Source organism: Balaenoptera ricei, chromosome 9 (genome assembly GCF_028023285.1).
Source record: "Balaenoptera ricei isolate mBalRic1 chromosome 9, mBalRic1.hap2, whole genome shotgun sequence".
In the NCBI taxonomy this organism is placed as follows: Eukaryota; Metazoa; Chordata; class Mammalia; order Artiodactyla; family Balaenopteridae; genus Balaenoptera; species Balaenoptera ricei.
The window spans coordinates 34,663,330-34,683,480 of NC_082647.1; the positions used below are offsets into that span (position 1 = coordinate 34,663,330).

The 20,151-nt window shown below is 33.6% G+C and overlaps 1 pseudogene; it reads right to left on the bottom strand.

Annotated features, from left to right (window-relative positions):
- Window positions 1-11,028: 11,028 nt before the first annotated feature.
- On the bottom strand, window positions 11,029-19,840 carry LOC132371276 (anaphase-promoting complex subunit 10-like; annotated as a pseudogene).
- Between the last annotated feature and the right edge of the window lie 311 nt (window positions 19,841-20,151).

Sequence of the window (20,151 nt, forward strand, 5' to 3'; positions counted from 1 at the left end):
AGTCAACAAGAGACATTAGGTGTCCTGAAGAGTTTCACGATTAGTAAGGAAGATTATTTGTTGGCTCATTTATGCATGCTCCAAATGTACAAAAAATAATTTAAGGCAGCCTTAAAAAATACATTGTAACAGTATAAATAATATGATTAAAAAACAGGTAAGAATGATGAAGGGGAGAATAAACAGGACTAGGGAAATAAAATGTAATTAGAAGTAACATCCATGCATTAACACATGCAATAAAATCTTAAATACTTTCAATGAGATATGTGTAAAGTGATAAAATGCAATGTACGATAAAGTATAATAATTAAAAAGTACAAAGTAGAGCTGTAACAGAAAGAATTGAATGCATAACTAGCGAATTTTTTGAGGTTTTAGCTAAATCAAAGAGGTTTTTGGAAGAGGTGGTATCTGACCTCACTTTTTTTTTTAAAGGAATTCCTTTATTTTTTTAAATTTAATTAAATTAATTAATTAATTAATTTATTTTTGGCCGTGTTGGGTCTTCGTTTCTGTGCGAGGGCTTTCTCTAGTTGCGGCAAGCGGCGGCCACTCTTCATTGCGGTGCGCGGGCCTCTCACTATCGCGGCCTCTCTTGTTGCGGAGCACAGGCTCCAGACGCGCAGGCTCAGTAGTTGTGGCTCACGGGCCTAGTTGCTCCGCGGCATGTGGGATCTTCCCAGACCAGTGCTCGAACCCGTGTCCCCTGCATTGGCAGGCAGATTCTCAACCACTGCGCCACCAGGGAAGCGCCTGACCTCACTTTTGAAGGAACAAGAGAAAGAGTAGACATATGGAGTAGAGGGTGGAACAATACCTGGAAAGTTGTGTAGGCATGAAACAGAATGGTATAGAACGTGGTACTAGTGTATTTAGGAAATCAAATGCTGCATTATAAAGTAGAAGAGAGGACAGGTAGGCTTGTTGGTGGGTGTGGAACTGGCCAGATCTAGAGTGCATAACTTTTTGTATTAGAAGAATATGGATAAAGGAGAACTTCAGTGACCCAGGTTTGAGATTGTGGTTCAGTTGAATGATTATGAAGAGGTGTGAAATAATTACTGTTATTTTCAAGTTGGGGTTGGGAAATCAAACAAAGAATAGTATCGTGAACCTCCAGTTTTTACCCCCTAGATTTTTGAAGGCAGTGTTGTTTCATCTATATTTTCACCAACTACTTCTTGCCTACCCCAGCACTATCACTGGAATATTTTGAAGCTAATTCCAGAAGTTATATAATTTAATCAGCAAACAGTTCAGCATGTATTTCTATACGATAAGGACTTATTAGAAACATAACTGGAACACACATAAAACACTAATAGTAATCCCCTAAGATTCTCCAATACCTAGTCAATGTTAAAATTTTCCCAATTATTCTTCCAAAAATTTGTAGGGATAATATATTAAGGACACATTTTTGCCTGGTTTTGTCTGTATATTTCATATAAAAGTATATTTTTTGGCTAAACTAATCAAAATACTATTAACATCAATGCTAAAACATGCAGTGTTTCAAATGATAGTGGCTTATAATGAAAGTTTTGGACTATAAATTCTGGGACACAGGATTCAGTTGTCAACAGCTAGGATGAGATGAACTACTACAGAATACGTATCGCCTGTAGTTTTACAGATAGAGGAAAGGTGGCAGAACATAGCACAATTCAGTTTTCAAAGATGCATTAGTAAAAGTTCATTTCATAAATGATTTTTTTTACTTGATGGAAAGCCAGAAACTACTTGAATATCCCCTGTATCTGTTTAAGAAAATAGTTTGGGTAGCTATAAGAAATGGGTGAAATGGTTACTAAAATCAGTAAATACAAAGAAAGCAAAGGAAAACATAAACCAGACAAAAATATTTCCAGTACCAAATTTTTTGTCATTTGTTAAACCACAAATAGGCATACACAGAGCTGTAGTTCAACATGCTTTTGTTGCTAACTTAAATAAAGTTTGGAGCACTGCTCTGTAAATCAACCAGACTGGACCATGAGTTACAAATTTTATATATACATATAATATATATGTATATTATATATACATAAAAAATATATATAATATACGTATATGAAGTGTAAGAGACTAATTGGGAAGTTATAGTTGGACATGAACAGATGTTAGAGACAAATTATTAGAGGGGTAAGAAGACTTAAGCTGGGAAGAACTGACTGGTTCTTTACAGGTAATGCATAATTCTAACTGATAAAATTGAATTCAACATAGATATTTCAGAAAACTTATTTGCTGGTTGTAATATTTATATTAGAATTCATAGTCTGCCTCATTTGAGCTTCAGTAAGTCTGCAAGTGGCTCCCTAACTTGCAAGTGAAAGTGCTTATTACGTAGTAACAGATGGAAAAATAGAACCAAACTGCACATGGGATAAAATCAGAGTCAACATATAGTTTATTTGTAAAGGAATATTTTTTCAACTAAAATCATTGCACCTACTAACTGACCAAGAGTCTTTTCCTGTATTAATCATTAAAAATGACTTTTAAAGTGTTCATTTTAAAGGGGGATTTTTCATCTTAAACAGGTTTGTTGGGCAAGAAAGTTATTTAGTTATCAAAAATGACCAATACTGCTTTTGAAATCGTTCTCCAAAACGTATATATACAAAGTTCTTTATCAAAGATAGAATAAAAAGGGATCTTAGCTCATCAGTAACAAAGTGTGTAAAAGTCCTTTATGACTATAAACTCTGTCATTTTACTCTAATACAATAGCCAGCAGTGCTACACAGAGTAAACAGTTGTTCCCAACTTCAGAAGCCTGCAGAGGTCAGTATAGCGACAGCAACAAGACATCACATAGATCAGTTGATCAATGCTGAAAGTGGACCATTAGATCACAAACTTATTATTTACACATACCACCATCTTGAATATTAAAATGAAGTTTGTCATAATTAGGATAGAATATCCTTTGAGTAATTGGTCTTTATAACATTTACATTTAAAGAAAATCAACATTTGGAAGATCATTCTGCTCAAAAAGGGTGGGGGGGAGAATAAAAAATGAAATTTAAAGTGACAGTAATGACCACTTTATATAAAAATAAATGTTCTTTATGTATGCTGAAGGATTTGAAAAATGTTCTGTTCCTTTGAACTGGGGAATATATTCTTCATACTTGGTTCACCAGCTTCTGGCACCTGTCAGTGAAGCTCACTGTTAACCTGGGCAAAGCTATGATTTTTTTTTTGACATTGATACATGAGTGAAGTTTTCTTATTTCTAGTCATATTCTGTATAATTCAAAGTAAAAAATGCTTCGAAATATAGCCATAGTTCTCAGGTACGGTTTACAATTTTCTGTACCCACATTGAAAATAAGTATTTTAAATTTGGACATGGAAATGTGCACAGATATATATTTCTTATGAAAACATTTTTACAATTTGTTTTTGTAAAAGTGAAGAAAATAGACAGGTTTTAGAAACTGTACTCTGATACCCAGAAGCTGTCTTATCCATGATGACCTGTCAGTGACCTTTGTCATGACACTGAAGGACTACACTCTCCAGGGGTGAGAAGTAATTCAACTTCATTTGTTCCTGTGCGCCAGACATGTATAAAACAGAGACTATAAACATATACTGTAGGCTTATTTTGGCTCCAGTTAAGCTGACACCATCAAACTCATTTAGTTTAGAACTTGGAGACATGGTTTCAGTATCAGCTCTCTGCTGCAATCCAGAAGGTTATAAAGAAAAACTAGCTAAAACCAACATTGGGCTTTTGCTGGGACAGCAGTTATCTATTGTAAAGTAAGTTCCTCATACTTTTTTACAATAATGCCATGTCAGTGTTTGGTGTTTCTAATGCCACTGTGGATGGGCAAAGTCAAAAGCTTTTTCAAAAGATCAGAAGATAGAAAGCGAGACATTAAATTGACGTTTTTAAAAAAAGAATATCTGTTTACTGTTTTAAATTTAGCTTTACTTTTCCCTAAATGTACTTCGGTAGGCACTTGTGCAAAAATATGAATGAAGTATGTAGGCAAGCAGTTAGTTTTTATTGTCCACAAATAAATGTATACTTAATTTTTTTCTACTTATATATTTGTTACAATTTTTATCTAAAATTTTAAAAACTTCTCTGAGAACAACATCTCAGTGTTCTTGTAGTATGACCATATATCCTAATCCATGGCAGTATAATGGACTGTAATAGCCTACAAATTAGGCAAAGATAAATAACCCTATAGTGGATATAAAATATAGTTAATAGAGTTAATAATGCTAATTAATATCACATTCTATATCCTATCAAAAAGTAACTTGAATTTATATAAACTGGTTACTTATTAGGCCACAAATACAACCTAAAAAAAATCTCAAAAGGCATAAAGTATTTAGGATATTATCTTAATACAATGCATAACCAGAAATTAATAACAAAGTACAAGTTTAAAATGTCACTTGCAATAAAAATAATTCTCTCCTGAATAATGCTAAGATCAAGGAGAATGTCAAGCCTGCGATTACCAGTTGTAAAATGACAATGGGAGCCTCACAAAACAAAGCGTATGGTGTGCATCCAAAGCTGTAATCAGACAAGAATTCAGAGATGTAAATGCTTAAATTTAAAAATAAGAAAAAATAAAGTAAATAGGTATTAACTTAAACAGTTGGACAAATGAATATAACCAGAGTTGAAGAAAACAGAAACTAGTAAAATAAATAACTAAAAAAAACCCAAATAAACAAATTTCTCCAAGATAATGTTCTTTGAAGAAAACTAAAATATGAAATTTGTAATACAGGTAATCTGGTAATAATCTGGTAGGCCTCCCAAAGATGTCACATCCTAACCTGGAACTTGTGAGTGTGTTATCATAAATGGTGAAAATGACTTCGGATATATGATTAAGTTAAGGATCTTGAAAAGGGGAGATTATCCTGAATTATCCCAGTGTGCCCAAGGTAACCATAAGATTCCCAGTCCGGGGGCGGCAGTAGAGGTAGAGTCAGAGAGCTGCAAGGACTGAAACAGAGGTTAGAAGGAGAAAATATGTTACACTGCTGGCTTCGAAAATGGAGGAAGGGGCCATGAACCAAGGAATAGGAGCATCCTTTTGAAGTGGGAAAGGCAGGGAAATGGATCTCCCCAAGAGCTTGCAAAAAGAGCACAGCCTGTGGGCATGTTTTAGACTTCTGAAATAATTATATGTCATATATATGCATATAATATATAGAATAAACTATAAAAACTATATCATGTTTTTATATGTACAATACAGTTGTTACATAATTGTGTTGCTTTAAGACTCTAAGCTTGTGATAATTTGTAACAGTGACAATAGGAAACTAATATAGCTAATAAATGAAAGGAAAATGCTCATAAGGAGAATTAAAAGTAAGGCTGACTATAAAACAATATGTATGGCTGAGATTAAATATGTTGGATCACTAAATACAATTTAATGCTAATAACTTTGAAAATCTGAAAGAATGCAAGAATCTCCTGAAATGTTTCCAAAGTCTGGCCAGTGAAGTATACAAAAATATAAATGGTACAATGTACTTCCAAATCTAGATACAAACATTACAAAATAAATTCAGAGAAAACCCAAAAGAATATTAAAAAATAAACTATCATTATATGTATTAACACTTCTTCAAGATAATCAGCTTCAAGATAACACAGCTTCAAGATAATCCCATGAGGAAAGCAACCTTATTATCCCCATTTTGTAGATGAAGAAACTGAGGTTAATAGGCCCTAAATTATACAGTTAATAAGTTTTGAAACACAGGGCATCTGGTTTCAGTGCTTATGTTGTAACATTTTTACTTCAAAATACAAGGGTGGATCAAAATAGATCAATTTCAGTAAGTCATTGAATCAATCAATAATTCAGAAAAAGAAATATGTTGTCATATTTCAAAAAATATCTTGATGAAATGCAATATCCCTTTCTAAAAAAAATTGGCACAAACTAAAAATAAAACAATGCTGTGATAAAGTTTATTTTAACAATAATCAGCATTTTACTTGATTTTGAAACATTGAATACATTTTAATTAAAATTAGGAACCAGAACAACATAAGGATGTCTATTATCGCTGTTATTCAAGATGATTCTGAAAGTTCTAGAGAATATAATAAAGGAAGAAAAAATTTAGATGTTAATATTGGAAAGAAAAAGATAAAATTATTGTTGCTCCAAAACATACTTGTTTAGAAAACTCAGAATAATTGATTAAAAATTTTAGCCCTAACAAGCAAGATTAGTAATGTAATCAGTTACAAAATCAATTTGTTTACAATATTTCACTAGGAAAGTTTAGTCAATATAATAGCAAATATTTTCATTCACAAAACAATGAAAATAAGCAATACAAATGATTTTAAGGTGAAAATATGTTCTAGACTTGTTGAAGGACCTCTGTAAAGATTAGGAAAGAAAAAGAGAAAGAACACTTCAATAATTGTTTTCCTGAATTAGAAACATACTAAATCTAAGTACCAACTATCCCCCTAAATAATTGATAAATCCAATTAAAATTTTAAAGTAGTATTGTGTAACTTTTCTTAAATGCTTTACTCTGGGGTAGATATTATGTCAAGTAATAGATGTATAAGTATGCATGCTTTTTTAAGACTTACATATTTTACTGGTTAAGATTATTATCGTTATTATTATTATTTGTAGATGAAGAAACAGGTTTTGAGAGGTCAAGTGTATGACACAGGATTAAACATTGTCTCCGGCTGTACAATTTGAGATCCACCCACTTTAATACTTTGTAACATGACTCAAAATCCCTATTAAAAATGTTGGAAAACTTTATCGAATGATTCTAAATTTCATGTGTAAGATTAAATATATGAGAATAGCCAGGATAATTCTATAAAAAATATAGCTTATTTAATGTTGTACTTGGCTTTTAAATGTTAAAGTACATTGTAAAATTATAGTAATTAATAGGGAGGTATCAGTACAAGGAACAGAAGAGAAAACTTAACCATCAAACCTAAGTATCAATGAAAACACTAGTATGTGATAAAAATGGTATTTTAAGTCAGTGCAAATTGACGAAATATTTTCTAAGTAGTGCTAGGACAATTATTTTTAACCATAATTACATTCCCAATAACATGCCATACTTCAGAACTTCAAAATATAATCCGGATTGGTTAAAGAATTAAATACAGCATATGAATCTACAAAAAAGCAAAAAAATTAAGCAAATATTAATGTGATTTCACAACATGAAGGTCTTTATAAAAATGAAATAAGAAATCATAAAAGAAAAATGAATGGATTTCAATAAATAGAAATTTGAAGTTTTGTATATAAATCATTACTAGAAACAAGGTAAGCCACAAATTGGGAAAGAATTTTCAATGTATTTGATCAATGACTAATGTCATTATGTGGACAATTCTTATATATTAATTATAATAAAATAAGCAATATTAAAAGAAATCAAATCACTAGACAGATGATTAAAATAAATGCAAATGTCTAATAAACACATAAAATTATTCAGCCTCACTTTTAATCAGTGAACACTGAACTGATCATACAGCATTCTCTCCCCCCCTCAAAAAAGGCTGATTGAATGGCTGATTTCTGACTGTTAATGAAAAAGTCTGTTAATTTACTTTTTTAAGTAATGGCTTTATTGAGACATGATTCACGTCATAAAATTCCTCCTTTCATGGTATACAATCCACTTTTTAGTATGTTCACAGAGTTATGCAACCATAACCACTATCTAATTTTAGAACATTTTCATTACCCCAAAGAGAAAAATTATGCCTATTATCATCATTCTCCATTTCCTTCTCCCCCTTGGAACCACTAATTTACTTTATGTCTCATCAGGTTTGCCTATTCTGGACATTTCCTATAAATGGAATTATCCATTTTGGTCTTTGATATTGGCTTATTTCAGCTAGCATGTTTTCAAGGTTCATCCATGTTGCATCATGAATCAAAGTTTCATTCATATTTATGGCCAAATGTTCCATTTTATGGATTTACACGTTTTCTTTATCTGTTCATCAGTTGATGGACATTTGTTCTGTTTCCACTTTTTGGACTATTATTAATAATGCTGCTCTGCACATTCATGTACAAATTTTTGTGTGGACATTTGCTTTCAGTTCTCTTTGCTATATATCCAGGAGTGGAACTGCTGAGTTATGTAGTAGTTGTATGTTTAATATTTTGAGGAACTGCTGAAATGTTTATCAAAGAGGTTGCACCTTTAACAATCTCAGCAACAATGTAGGAGAGTGCCAATTTCTTTGCATCCTTGCCAAAATTTGTTAATGTCTGTGTTCTTAATTTTAGTTATCCCAGGGGGTATAAAGTGATCTTTCATTATGGTTTTGATTTTTATTTTCCTAATGACTAATGATACTGAGCATCTTTTCATATACTTATTGGCCATTTGTGTATCTTCTTTAGAGAAATGTCTATTTAAATCCTGTGCCACTTTTTAATTTGGCTATTTGTCTTTTTATTGTTGACCTGTAAGCGTTTGTCCTGGATACAGGTCCCTTACTAGGTACAAGTCTGCAAAAAATGTTCTCCTATTCTGTGGGCTGTATATATATTTTCTTGATGGTGTCTTATGAAGCACAAAAGTTTTTAACTTTGGTGAAATCTAATCAATTTTTTTTTGGTCACCTGTGCTTTTGGTGTCATATCTAAGAAAGCCTTGTCAAACTCAAGGTCATAAAGATTTACTCTTAAGTTTTCTTCTAAGTATTTTAGAGTTTTAGTGCTTGCATTTACGTCTATGATATATCTTGAGTTAACTTTTATATATTGTGTGAATTAGGGGTACACTTTCATCCTTTTGCGTGTAGATTTCCTGTTGCTCAGCACCAGTTGTTAAAAAGACTGTTCTTTCCTCATTGAATTTGCTTGATATCCTTGTTTGTTGTTGTTGTTTAGTGACTTAACTGCACTAAAGTTTATAAAGTCTATTTTTAGTTATGTGGAAGCATTGGAAGCTCATTAAGCTTAGTGGTCAATTAATGATGGGCCAGAGATTACCTTACGTGTCTTGAATTAATAAATCTCCCAACCTTTGCCAAGTGGTTTTCTGTGTATTGGAAGGCATGCGTCAGTGCTCCAACAGGCAGTCTATAACCCTGCCTTAGCCTTCTATTCCTGCCTGGGGAGAGCCTCAAGTTCTGGTAGAGGTGGGTGATTAGGGTGTTTTCAGCTTTTCCTTGAAATGTGCACAGTTCTGCACATGCGCTTGGCATTCTAGAGTCTCAAGAATATATCAGAGCTTTACAGCACTACTTATGGAAATATCATTCCCCAGATATTCCTTTTAAGATTTTTAGTCAGCCTTTTATGTAGCACTGACTAGTACTCCACCTCAGGCTGCTTTGATGCTGAATAATTGCCACTGATTACTTTCAACAAATGCTCTAGGAATATGGCTGTTCATACAGGGCAAGGTTTGAGTTTGCTCAAATAAAGGCAAACCCTAAGAATGGAGTTTTTCATGGAGCTTCCAAATGGCAATATTTCTCTGGGAATGGGACTTTTGGGGATCTCCAAACCCATCTGTCTCTTGCAGTGGCTACTATGTTGCTAATTTTTATAGCCATCATAGTTGTGAGGCTATTGGTTTTCAAGCGTGCTGTGGACGTGGGAAGAGAGGGATAGGAATAGAGGAAATTTAAATGACACAAAGCTTACTGTTCTTACTGAGATTCAGTCATTTTTCTTGATAAGTTCTCCTTGGATTATTGCAAGTCTTTGGTTAAATTTCCAAGATTCTGAAAAAGTTGATTTTGATAATTTTTGCCAGTGGTCTCATTTCTTCTGTGGCAGAGCAGATTTTTCAGAAGTCCTTTTTCCACCATTCCCAACATGCTTCTCTTAATTTACCTTTAATATAAATTATTCTATTCTAAGTTTAAATTGTTTTAAGCTTTATTTAAAGTGTGATATTTAGAACATGCTAGAAATTGCATAATTTACAACTATTTAAGCTTATTAAAATTATGAGAAGCTTCAGATGAAAACTTAAAAATTTCCAAGGTGATACATACTTTTAGAGTTCTTTTTGGGCTAAATCACCAAAACATATTTGAAGTCTGTCTTAACAGGAAAGGAGTTTGAAGGACCTATTTGAAGAGGAATGAGAATTTGTGACAACACAGATGGACCTAAAGGGCATTATGCTCAGTGAAATAAGTCAGAGAGAGAAAGGCAAATACTGTATGATATCACTTGTATGTGGAATCTAAAAAAAAAAAACAAAAAACAAATGAACAAGCATAACAATACAGAAACAGACCCATGGATACAGAGAACAAATAAGTGGTTGTCAGAGGGGAGGAGAGTGGGGAAATGAAAGGAAAGAAAAGGTAACTAACTATGTGAAGTAATGTGTGCGTGTGTGTACATCACATTGTACACCTTAAATATATATAATTTTTTGTCAATTACACCTCAATAAAGCTGAAAAAAGGAAAAAAAAAGGAATGAGACGACCTTAAGTATTATTTAGATTGGGACAGCAAAACACAAAGTTCTTCTGTCTTCTCTATTTAAGAATATGACAGTATTGAAGGGAATATATATGATATGAGAGAAGATAGGAAAAATTGTGAAGAAAGCAAAGAAGAAAATGAGGAGGGAAGTGCCATGGTTGGAGATTGGAGCCTGTGGAAAGAGGCAAGTGGGAAATTCCTTAGGGCAGATGGTTAAATATCTTTTAAGAAAAGGGATTTCTAAAAATCAAATTTAAGTTTGTTATATGTGAATACCCAAGCTCTCAATTAAGTCATTACCAAAAAAATTACATATGCAAAACAGATAAAATTTTAAAAAAAAAGGAAAAATGAGAGCCAGCACGTATAAACTTTTTTTTGACCCAAAAGTTATTTATTAAAGTTACAATGAAACACTTTTCAATACATAAAAAAATTGCAAAATAATTGATGCATTTTTCAATAAAGATACCAGATTTAATATTTACTGACAAGATAAAGATATGTTTGATGACTTTTGTGCTATTTCAAGGTCACCTTATTGAGCAATACATCATGAAATCGTTGTACATCTAGGAAATTTACCAATGGAGCTCTCTTCCACGGGTGTGTATATTTTACTTTGTCTCATGTGGGTATCTCTTCCATTCTGATGATTGGCTGGAACAGCGATCTGTATCATAAATGTGCGAGTTGGCTTCTTATGATTATCAGTTAAGGGAACGTGAATCCAGCCACTTGGTTGCACCAATTCAAGTTGCCGAACTTCTTGAAGATTGTGAAAATTATTTCCTACTCTGACTGAGATCTTACTTGGAGTATAGCTTTCATCAGATTTGTAGTCCACATAAATACATAATGTCTTCACTGTTGTTTTTCTTCTGAATTGGATGTTCACTAAATGAGGCTGGGAGCCATCTGACTGCCAGTAAGTTTCTAGATTGTCATCTCATAATTGATCCACTCCAAATCCTGGTTTGCAAGATGAGAGAGCACATATAAACTTCTGGTATTCTTTGGAGGGTGTATTCAACTCTCTATCCTGCTGTAGCACTGTCTTCCAGTCTTATCATAAAACTGGATCGCCAGATCAGATGGACAGTTTGTATACTCTCTTGGGAGGATGAGATGTTTCTACAGTGTATTTTGGAACCCCATCAATAGAGACCTCTGATTCATTGAGGATTCCGAAGAATGCCAACTTGAAACCTAAAAACAATTATGATAAATTTGAGGAACTTCAGTATTAATTTAGCATTGAATCCCATGACCTGGATGCTACTTCCCCAAAAATTTTGGCAAAGAATGCTTATAGTATTATCCTTGTGGTTGGAAACTTCTCCTCAACAAAGCACGCAGAGATGAAAGCAATGCTTTGATGGACTTTTTGAGAAGGATTCAATTTCATCTCCATCTATGACTACATGCCCAGAATCATATAAACAAAGACTTCACAATTTAGCTGATGTTCCAAGATTGGAATTAGTCGCCTTGGTTCTCCTTGTTGAATCCCAGAAGATGGGCTGAATTCAGGAAGCACTGTGCCTTTGCACTGCTGAAGCGTGCTTTCAATGTGTCCAGCAAAATGGTCCCAGAGCACCAGCAGAGCCACAGAGAGCTGGAAAACACTTTGGGACTAGTAATGAGAACCTTTAATGATTCCTCTCTAAAGTCCTTAGCTGTAGAAAATCCATTTTCTGAGCCTTACTGTCAAAAAGAATAATGGGTAATGCATCTATACCTATATTTGGTGGAATATAAATTTTTCTCCCTTTTATTTAGGTATAAAACAACCAAGTTTTAGCACAGGTATTTTTTTGTAGCTATGGCACTTACAATTTTTTCACCATCATTTTAATCAGTTTGACTTCCCAGTGAGTGATTTACAGCAGACAAATACTTCACTATACCTAAGAGTGAAATTAAATTGACTAGCCACACACTGCTAGCTCTAACCTTGGAATTCTTGTTGACAATAAAAGATTACAAAATATCTTGCTTCAGAGCCTATGGTAAATAATTTCAGATATAATCATTTTATGCATTGTCCCCCTTGAGGCTCTGAAATATTCGCAGTATCTCTCCACACAGTCTACACTAGGACACAAGCACACTCACTCACTTGCTCATCTAAGTTAGTATTTTACTCTTGTTTCTTTAGTCTAAATGCCCTTCCCCTAAATTTCAAGTCTCATCCCTTAAATCTGGGCTCTACTGCTCTTTCTTCCATACACTCTTTTCCTCATTCTCCTTGTACTTTTCTCAGAATATTGCTTGCACCTCTGTTTGGCTTAATTTCCTTCAACAAGGTATTTGTTGTCTGTTGGAGGCAGATGCAAAGCTCCTTGTAAGCAGATTCTCTCTCATTTATCTACGTTTCTCTGCAACTAGCTTTGAAATATTTGGTGATCTGAGTAGAAAAAGGAGCCCAAAATTCAGACTTCCATGGAAAACTAGTGGAGAAAAATATCCAGTTACTCTGCATTTTTTGTATTTTGTATTAGGAGTTTATGGAGAAAACTCCTAGAAAAATCAGACAGGGAAAAGCACTACACTGAGGCCTATGCCATAGTGCTTAAATTTCATACAGAGGCTCTAACTATGTGGAAATTTGCTACAGTCTCTGAGTAGCAAAGACGTCCACAATGTGCACAAAGGTTTTGACTAATTGGACTGAAATGACAGGTTACTTTAATTGAACAAGTTAGATATCATTTTGAGCTACACTCTTATTTGGTGTCTAGAAAGCCAATGACAAAGGGAATTGACTGAACTTTTCAACTTTTCACTATTTATTTAGATACTGTATGGACATAGCCCAAAGGAAATCTCTCCCAAAATACCTCAAAGAACGTTTTCTTCAACTGCATAAGATCATGAGAAAATAAAATCCCTCTGTTCTCAAATGACACTTTAAAGTTATGAGTATAATGTGGGAAATCAGTTCAGCCATGGATTATCAAAACAACAGAAATATAAAACAGGTATCAATTTATAATATTTGCTGAAATAAATTGACTCTGATTGAGACTGTCAGCTAGGTTCTTTGACACTGAAAATAAAATACCAAACATACTAAAGTAGAAACTTAGCAATGAAAAGCCTGACCCTCCCTTTTTATGATATTATCTTACTGTGATTGAACTGATTGATAAATGAAGTTCAATTTGGCTCATTTTGCATGAATTCAGTCCTGAGTCAAAAGAGTTTTTAAAGTTTTCACACACCTTTTCTACTGGCCCGTATTTTTATCCTTTGTAGAAACCATTTTGCAGTTATACCGAATTGATTCTACTGAGCTCCATAGCAATGGCTTTCTATCACTCTGTTCCCTTTGAAGAGAGCTTTTTTTCTGACGTGATCTGGGTCTTGGGTGAGATGAGCGCATCTCTTCTTTTGTTGGTTGTCAGAAAGTCTCGTTTGTGTGACTAGTTTAGTACCGAAATTAAAAACTTAAGTAGCAAATGGACTGGGGGAGATTCAGGTGCAACAAGTTAAAAAGAAAAACAGTAGGCTTTAAGAGCGTGTGCATGAAAGAGCAATGTGCCAGGATGGAGTTGTGTACCTCGATGACTGCCATGAAAAAGCACGCATCCATTGTATGCTGCCGTTGTATTTTGGCCCAAGCTGTGTTGAAACACTTTCCGCTGAAGTGTTCTGCCCAGGGTGATGACCTGTGGTCCCCTAGGTTCTAAGCTGTCCTATGGATAGAAATACATTTCCTGTTTCCCATATCCCCCATCTCCCCACCCATATATCAGGGATTGGTTTGAAAGAATGAAACAGAGACCTTACAGATGCTTAAAGACCAGAAATTTTGTCAAGGGGAAAAAGAAATGGAAAAGAGAAGAAAGAGAATAAATCCCCAAATCCCTGCACATGCAAAGCTTTCTTATTTTTTTTCGCACTTCTAAAGAAGATGAGTCATATAAGAGCCCATTCAAAACCACATGAGTAAAAATGAAGTTGTGTGTTTTTCACATCCTTCAGAACAGGCTAAGGGATGAAAATGAGGGTGAGTTCCCTATAGTCAAACATGCCCAGAAGTAGCAAACTTTGACTTAGCCACGAGCCAAATAAACTGCTCCTGAATAATTGGGTCTTGGTTTAAATCCATAGAGATGCCCTTTTCATGTATGTGAGGTGGACTTTTGATTTCATCTCTGGGACAAAGTTTGAAGTTATTTTGTGACTCTTGCATAGAAAATGAAGGAAACCCTTGTAACGGATGGCTCATGTAGGCTTATTATGAGTGTGTGTTTAACTCCCTCATGTGAATTATATTTTGAATCATACCACTCAAGAGTCACAAGGTTTCATCTACTTAAGCTCAAGATACCCATGTGGAAAAGCATTGTAAACTCAACTCGCTGGGCAAATACCACTTTAATACTTGAGTACTTAAATACAAATATTATAACAGAAATTAGAGCTTTCTGGTTCTCTTTCTCTTGACTTGTATCACATTAAATTAATGGACACAGTAACAGACCTACATTACATATCAAAAGAATAACTTTTTAGAATTCATATCTGAGGGAAAGAGACAAAATTTAGCTTTTATGTCTTTTTACAATGGGAAGAAAGGTCCATGAGACAGAAGGATAAGATGAGCTCTCATCCTAACATATGATATAAAATGGATCTAAAGAAGCAAAAACATAGATGCTTAATGAACACTGAAAGCATGAGTGACACCAGGACTCATGTCTAATTTATCTCTTTCTTTTCCCTGGACTTAGTATATTGGACTGATAAACTTACCTCAAGATGGATAGTTCGTAGATAATTTCATCCCAAATCCCACTGTTACAAATGGATTTCAAGCCTTTAAACTTTCCACTGTCCCCTGAACTTGAAATTTTTCAATCCTACTTTTGTCAGAGTGATAAATCTTTCTGGATGTATCTGGAAGGAAATTTGCTTTAAAATTTAAAATTTGCTTTAATCCACTTGCGGTCTGCAATAAGGTTCTGAAAGGGAAATACCAATATACCAGGTCAATTCAGGAATGAAAAATTTTAAAGTACCAAATCCCAGCATGCATGTTCATAGTGAAAACCTAAATGACCAAACCAGGACTATGAAACATCTAAAGCTATATAATAAAAATGATACTTTGTTATAGAAGTAGAATGGCTGTAGAAGTTTATTATTCTGTAGAATTTTATCTTCAGTAATATTTGTCTACATTTGGCCATGGAGCATATGAATTTAACCATTTGTTAAGAAGAGTGGAGGTTGTCTAATTTGGGGCAAATGCAAATGTAGCAATAATATTATTAGTAAGGGGGGTTTATTGTGCAAAGTATATTTTGCAAAATATACAGGTAACTGCTAAGGTCATTGGAGAATTAATAAATTCCAACCCTAAATGTGCATGGGACGGTCTTTTACATGAATGTGTAATGCTCTTAATTTAATAGCCTGACATCAGCAATGGAAATAACAATGTTTATTCTGCTATAGGGATGTAGTAAAGCCTAACCACAGAGGCAGTATTCACAGTTTTGGAAAGGATAAAATAAGAGATCAACACCAGTTTTGTCTTTTTAGTGGCAGGAATTTTGCGTCTGATAAAAAATAGTTCCCAGTTTTCATAAGAGAATTCCTTAATTAATAATTTCTTGCTAAAATACTTATAAATGTTTATATTATATATGTAAAAAATATATATACATATATAAAGCATTGTAATAGTGGAATACCTTCTTAAACGGTCTTATCTTTCCATCTTCTTTGTTCCTTTGTGTCAGAAAGTAGGAGTATCCTGTTAGGTATGTCACTATTAGTTCTAGAAGTAATAACATTGCCCTTATTCACTACAGTAAGACCTCTGTGGTAACAGTGCTAATCTTAACCACTGACCAGTACAAGAATGTCACCCTCTATCTAGGGCCATACCTTCTATCCAAGTATATATATGATCAAACAACAATAACCAACAAAAGATCAGTATAATAATGACCCAAGCTATATTTCTATGGCAGAATCATTTTTTGTAACTTTGAAAGTTCAGTTATTCTTTTTGGTTAAAATTATGCAGCCCTTAAATAACTCTGAGTAAATGAATTATGTGCCATTAAGAGATTTCTTGGAAGTTTTCATTAGCTACGAAATAAAATAGCTTTAAGCTTTAGAATGTTCTACTCAGTTGGAGACGCTCATGTCTTTATGATATTCTGGTGACAATTTCTATTCTAAGTGTCAAAAACAACTCTGCTATCTGGAACAAGTCGTGTAGTATTCTCTCCTTTTAATATTCTAATCGTGAGGTGTGAAGTGAAATGGTTGCACAGTGTAATGGTGGTAAAGAAGTGGAGTGTCAATGAGACAGGGAAGGTGACAGACTCGGAATAGGTCCCTGAGGTGCTCTCCAAGTGCACTGGATAAAGATTCCCCTGGGAAAATTTTCTCATTAGTTCTCAGACACAGTTCAGTAATTCAATAGCGCAAGGTTACCATTAGTCACAAGACCAAAACATGTTACTTTCCATGCTTTAGTTCCTTTATTTGTATATGTCATTTTCAGACTGAAAATCATGAGCCCTACTCTCATGCAAAGACAGTCAGTGAGTTGTTTACATACTGAAGTATGAACCATGACAAGCAGATTCTGTAGCGTTTTCTTTTAATTGTTGATGTATGAAGCAATTCAAAGGGAAATAGACATTTTAAATGATTCTAATGATACTTCCCTAAACAACTGTCAGTTCTTTATACCAGAATTACTAAACATGCACACATATACACACATGTGTGCACATTTTCATAAGAAAATCAGGAAGCATTCAGACATGGTTGAAGAAAAGATCATATTATCAAAAACCTCTCTCACCCTTATTTATGCTACTTATAAAGTAAACTTATCACTGCTTAAAACAATTTACTCTCTAGTGACTATATTCTGTTTCAGAAATTGTTAACGTTCTTTCTAAAATCAGAAAATATTGAATGATTTACTGCACATGTGAATATGAAATATTCACATTTTGTACTGCAACTGAGGGGAAACTCAAAGACCGTGGCCGTTAATTTCCTATGTAATTACTGAGAAAGATGTTAAAACACATAGATTATAATTCTGCATGTTTTCTTTTTCACTGTCATAAACAATATGTACCTTTTTCTATCTTTTGAAAGTTAACTGCACTCCCACTCCACATATGAAGGCATAATGGGTCAGGGGATTGCCTCATTACTCACTAGGTCAGAAAGAAAGGAGTATACACCCGACAACCCTATTGGTCACTTAAACCTTGTTACATTAGGGAAGCATTAATGAAATCTGTGAAAATGAAAATTAGATGCTACACTAACAGATTGTTGTAGATTTTTGTATTTCATAAGATAACTCAGTATTTTACTTGGTAGACTTTGCAATGATAGTCATTCTTGTGTTTAAAAGATAACTAGTGTATGGTGTTGTAAAAAATTACTCCATTTACTTTATAATATATATTCTAGAGGAAATATAATTTAAATGTATCCACCTAAACATCATGACAGAATGGAAGAGGAAGTTAACCTTTTGTAAATGCAAAGTATGTTTCTTACAGAAATAAAATGTGGTAAGTAAACTGCAAGAGGAAGTTATCTATTAGAAATAATGATGAGACATAGAGGAAAGACTAGACTTTTCCATATGAACTGGTAAAAAAAAAAAAATACTTCCTAATAGAAACACACTCGTATCAAAATAGTAATGATCAGGATTCCAAACAAACCATCAGATACTTCTGTTTATGTGCCACCCTTAGAGTTATTGTTGAATTATGAATTGTAAATATTTATAAGTGACTCATTTTAAAGAAGTTGTCAGCTGCAAGCTACAGTTCTTCACCTTCTGTCATCCCAGCTATCAAGGGGGCTGACTCAATCACTTTCTTGTCAGGCTACCTTTCCTCCCTAGAATACTCAATTCCCAAAACACAACAAAATATAAATGAATGGAAAGTGCTAATGACGCATGATTGCCAAGAGGTATTAAGTTTTTAAAGGTACTTTGCTGACTAAATTTTAAATGAGCAAAATCCTGAAATTAATTTCCCAAGGCAGTAATATTTGTATTTTTAATAGATGTGCACTGAAAGGAAATATATAATATTGTCTTCTGGTATGTCTGTCTTTCCTGTGGTAGGAATAATATCAGCTTTTAAAGTCCCAAGTATTATGTAGTTCATTCCATGTTTAATTATAAGATCTACACTCATAAAAACTAGACTAATGAAAAAATACCCAACATTTTAATTAAAGGAAAATGGCTTGAAATGATAAGATTTGGAAACTGTCCTGTATTAAAGGTATATTTTAAATCTTTAGGATCAGGCTGATGTCATTTTCGACAATTGAGTCAAAAATCTTTATATTTAGCAAATAGTACAGAATGGTTCTCAAATCTTACAATTTCATGCCATTTCCCCTTTAAATCACCTTAAAAGTGCCATTCTGATGACAAAAGCTGTCTTCTCTACTGACTTGATAACAATCTAAACTTGTAATTTCTTTACCATTTTTGACTTGGGTTGGTTATAGTATGTTTCTGCTGACATTGTGTTTTGTGGTATGTTTTCATAACTGAGAAGAATCTTTTCGAAGCAGGAGAGATGGATGGTTCCTGAAATCACAGCTTATGGGTTCAAATTTTTAGAAACAAGTGAAAAATTTTCCATTGTATTTGTTTATTTAGTCATTATTTTAGAAAAAATTAAGCTTTTACTTAAATTTTATGCTGTGAAGAATTGCTTGTATCTATATATAATTTAGTATACACAAAAGTCAAAATCAGTAATAGAAACTTAGCAAAACAGTTGAGTACTTTTCATTCAAATAATCAGATAGTCTCATTGAAAGGAGGCCTTAAAGTAGGAAGTCAGTGGTTTTCCAAGGTTATGGTATAAGTAAGCTAATGGCAATGTGTTAACCCTTCTGTAAGTTTCTGTCCATTTAAAAAATTTTCTATGTGAAATAGCTCTTAAGAATCTTTTAGAAATTTGTGATGTCCTTACTATCATTGTAGTGCTGTGACTTACACATGCTGTCACTGACACTCACAAGCAAACAGACTCTATACCCACATGCAAACACATGAAAGTCAGGGCCCGCTCAACAGATGTACTCTTGTGTGGGAATCATATCACTTTTTTCTGAAACACTGAAGGCACGACTTTCAAGTAGTTTTAAATTTCAAATCAGGTTAGTGCATATTTAATTTTGACATGTTGGTTTAACACCAAGCCACACCAGACCTTTTAAAAATTCAGTGGCTATGATATAAAATTCTTCACTGTGTTGCACCAGTAAATTGAGAAGTGCAGTATAATTCTCCACTATCACTGGAACCATCGTGAAATGAAATAAAGACTTTGATACAGGTCCTCACTCAGGTGCCACTCTTTCACAGTTATATTCAAAGTGTTTGTTCACAAAACTTCATAAAAACCTACATAGAAGATGCATAATTTATGGAAGTGAGTAATAAAAAAGAAAATCAACTCCACCATTTTCTTTCCTATTGGTCACTTTACATGCCAATAGATTAAAAGACTCTGAGTTCCTTTTCTTTGAAGACCACCTTTGTAACTGAGTTATTAAGTTTTTTTTTATTTTTTTAAACTAAGCAGCCGAAAGAAAGAGGCACTTGACACCTCCAGCAA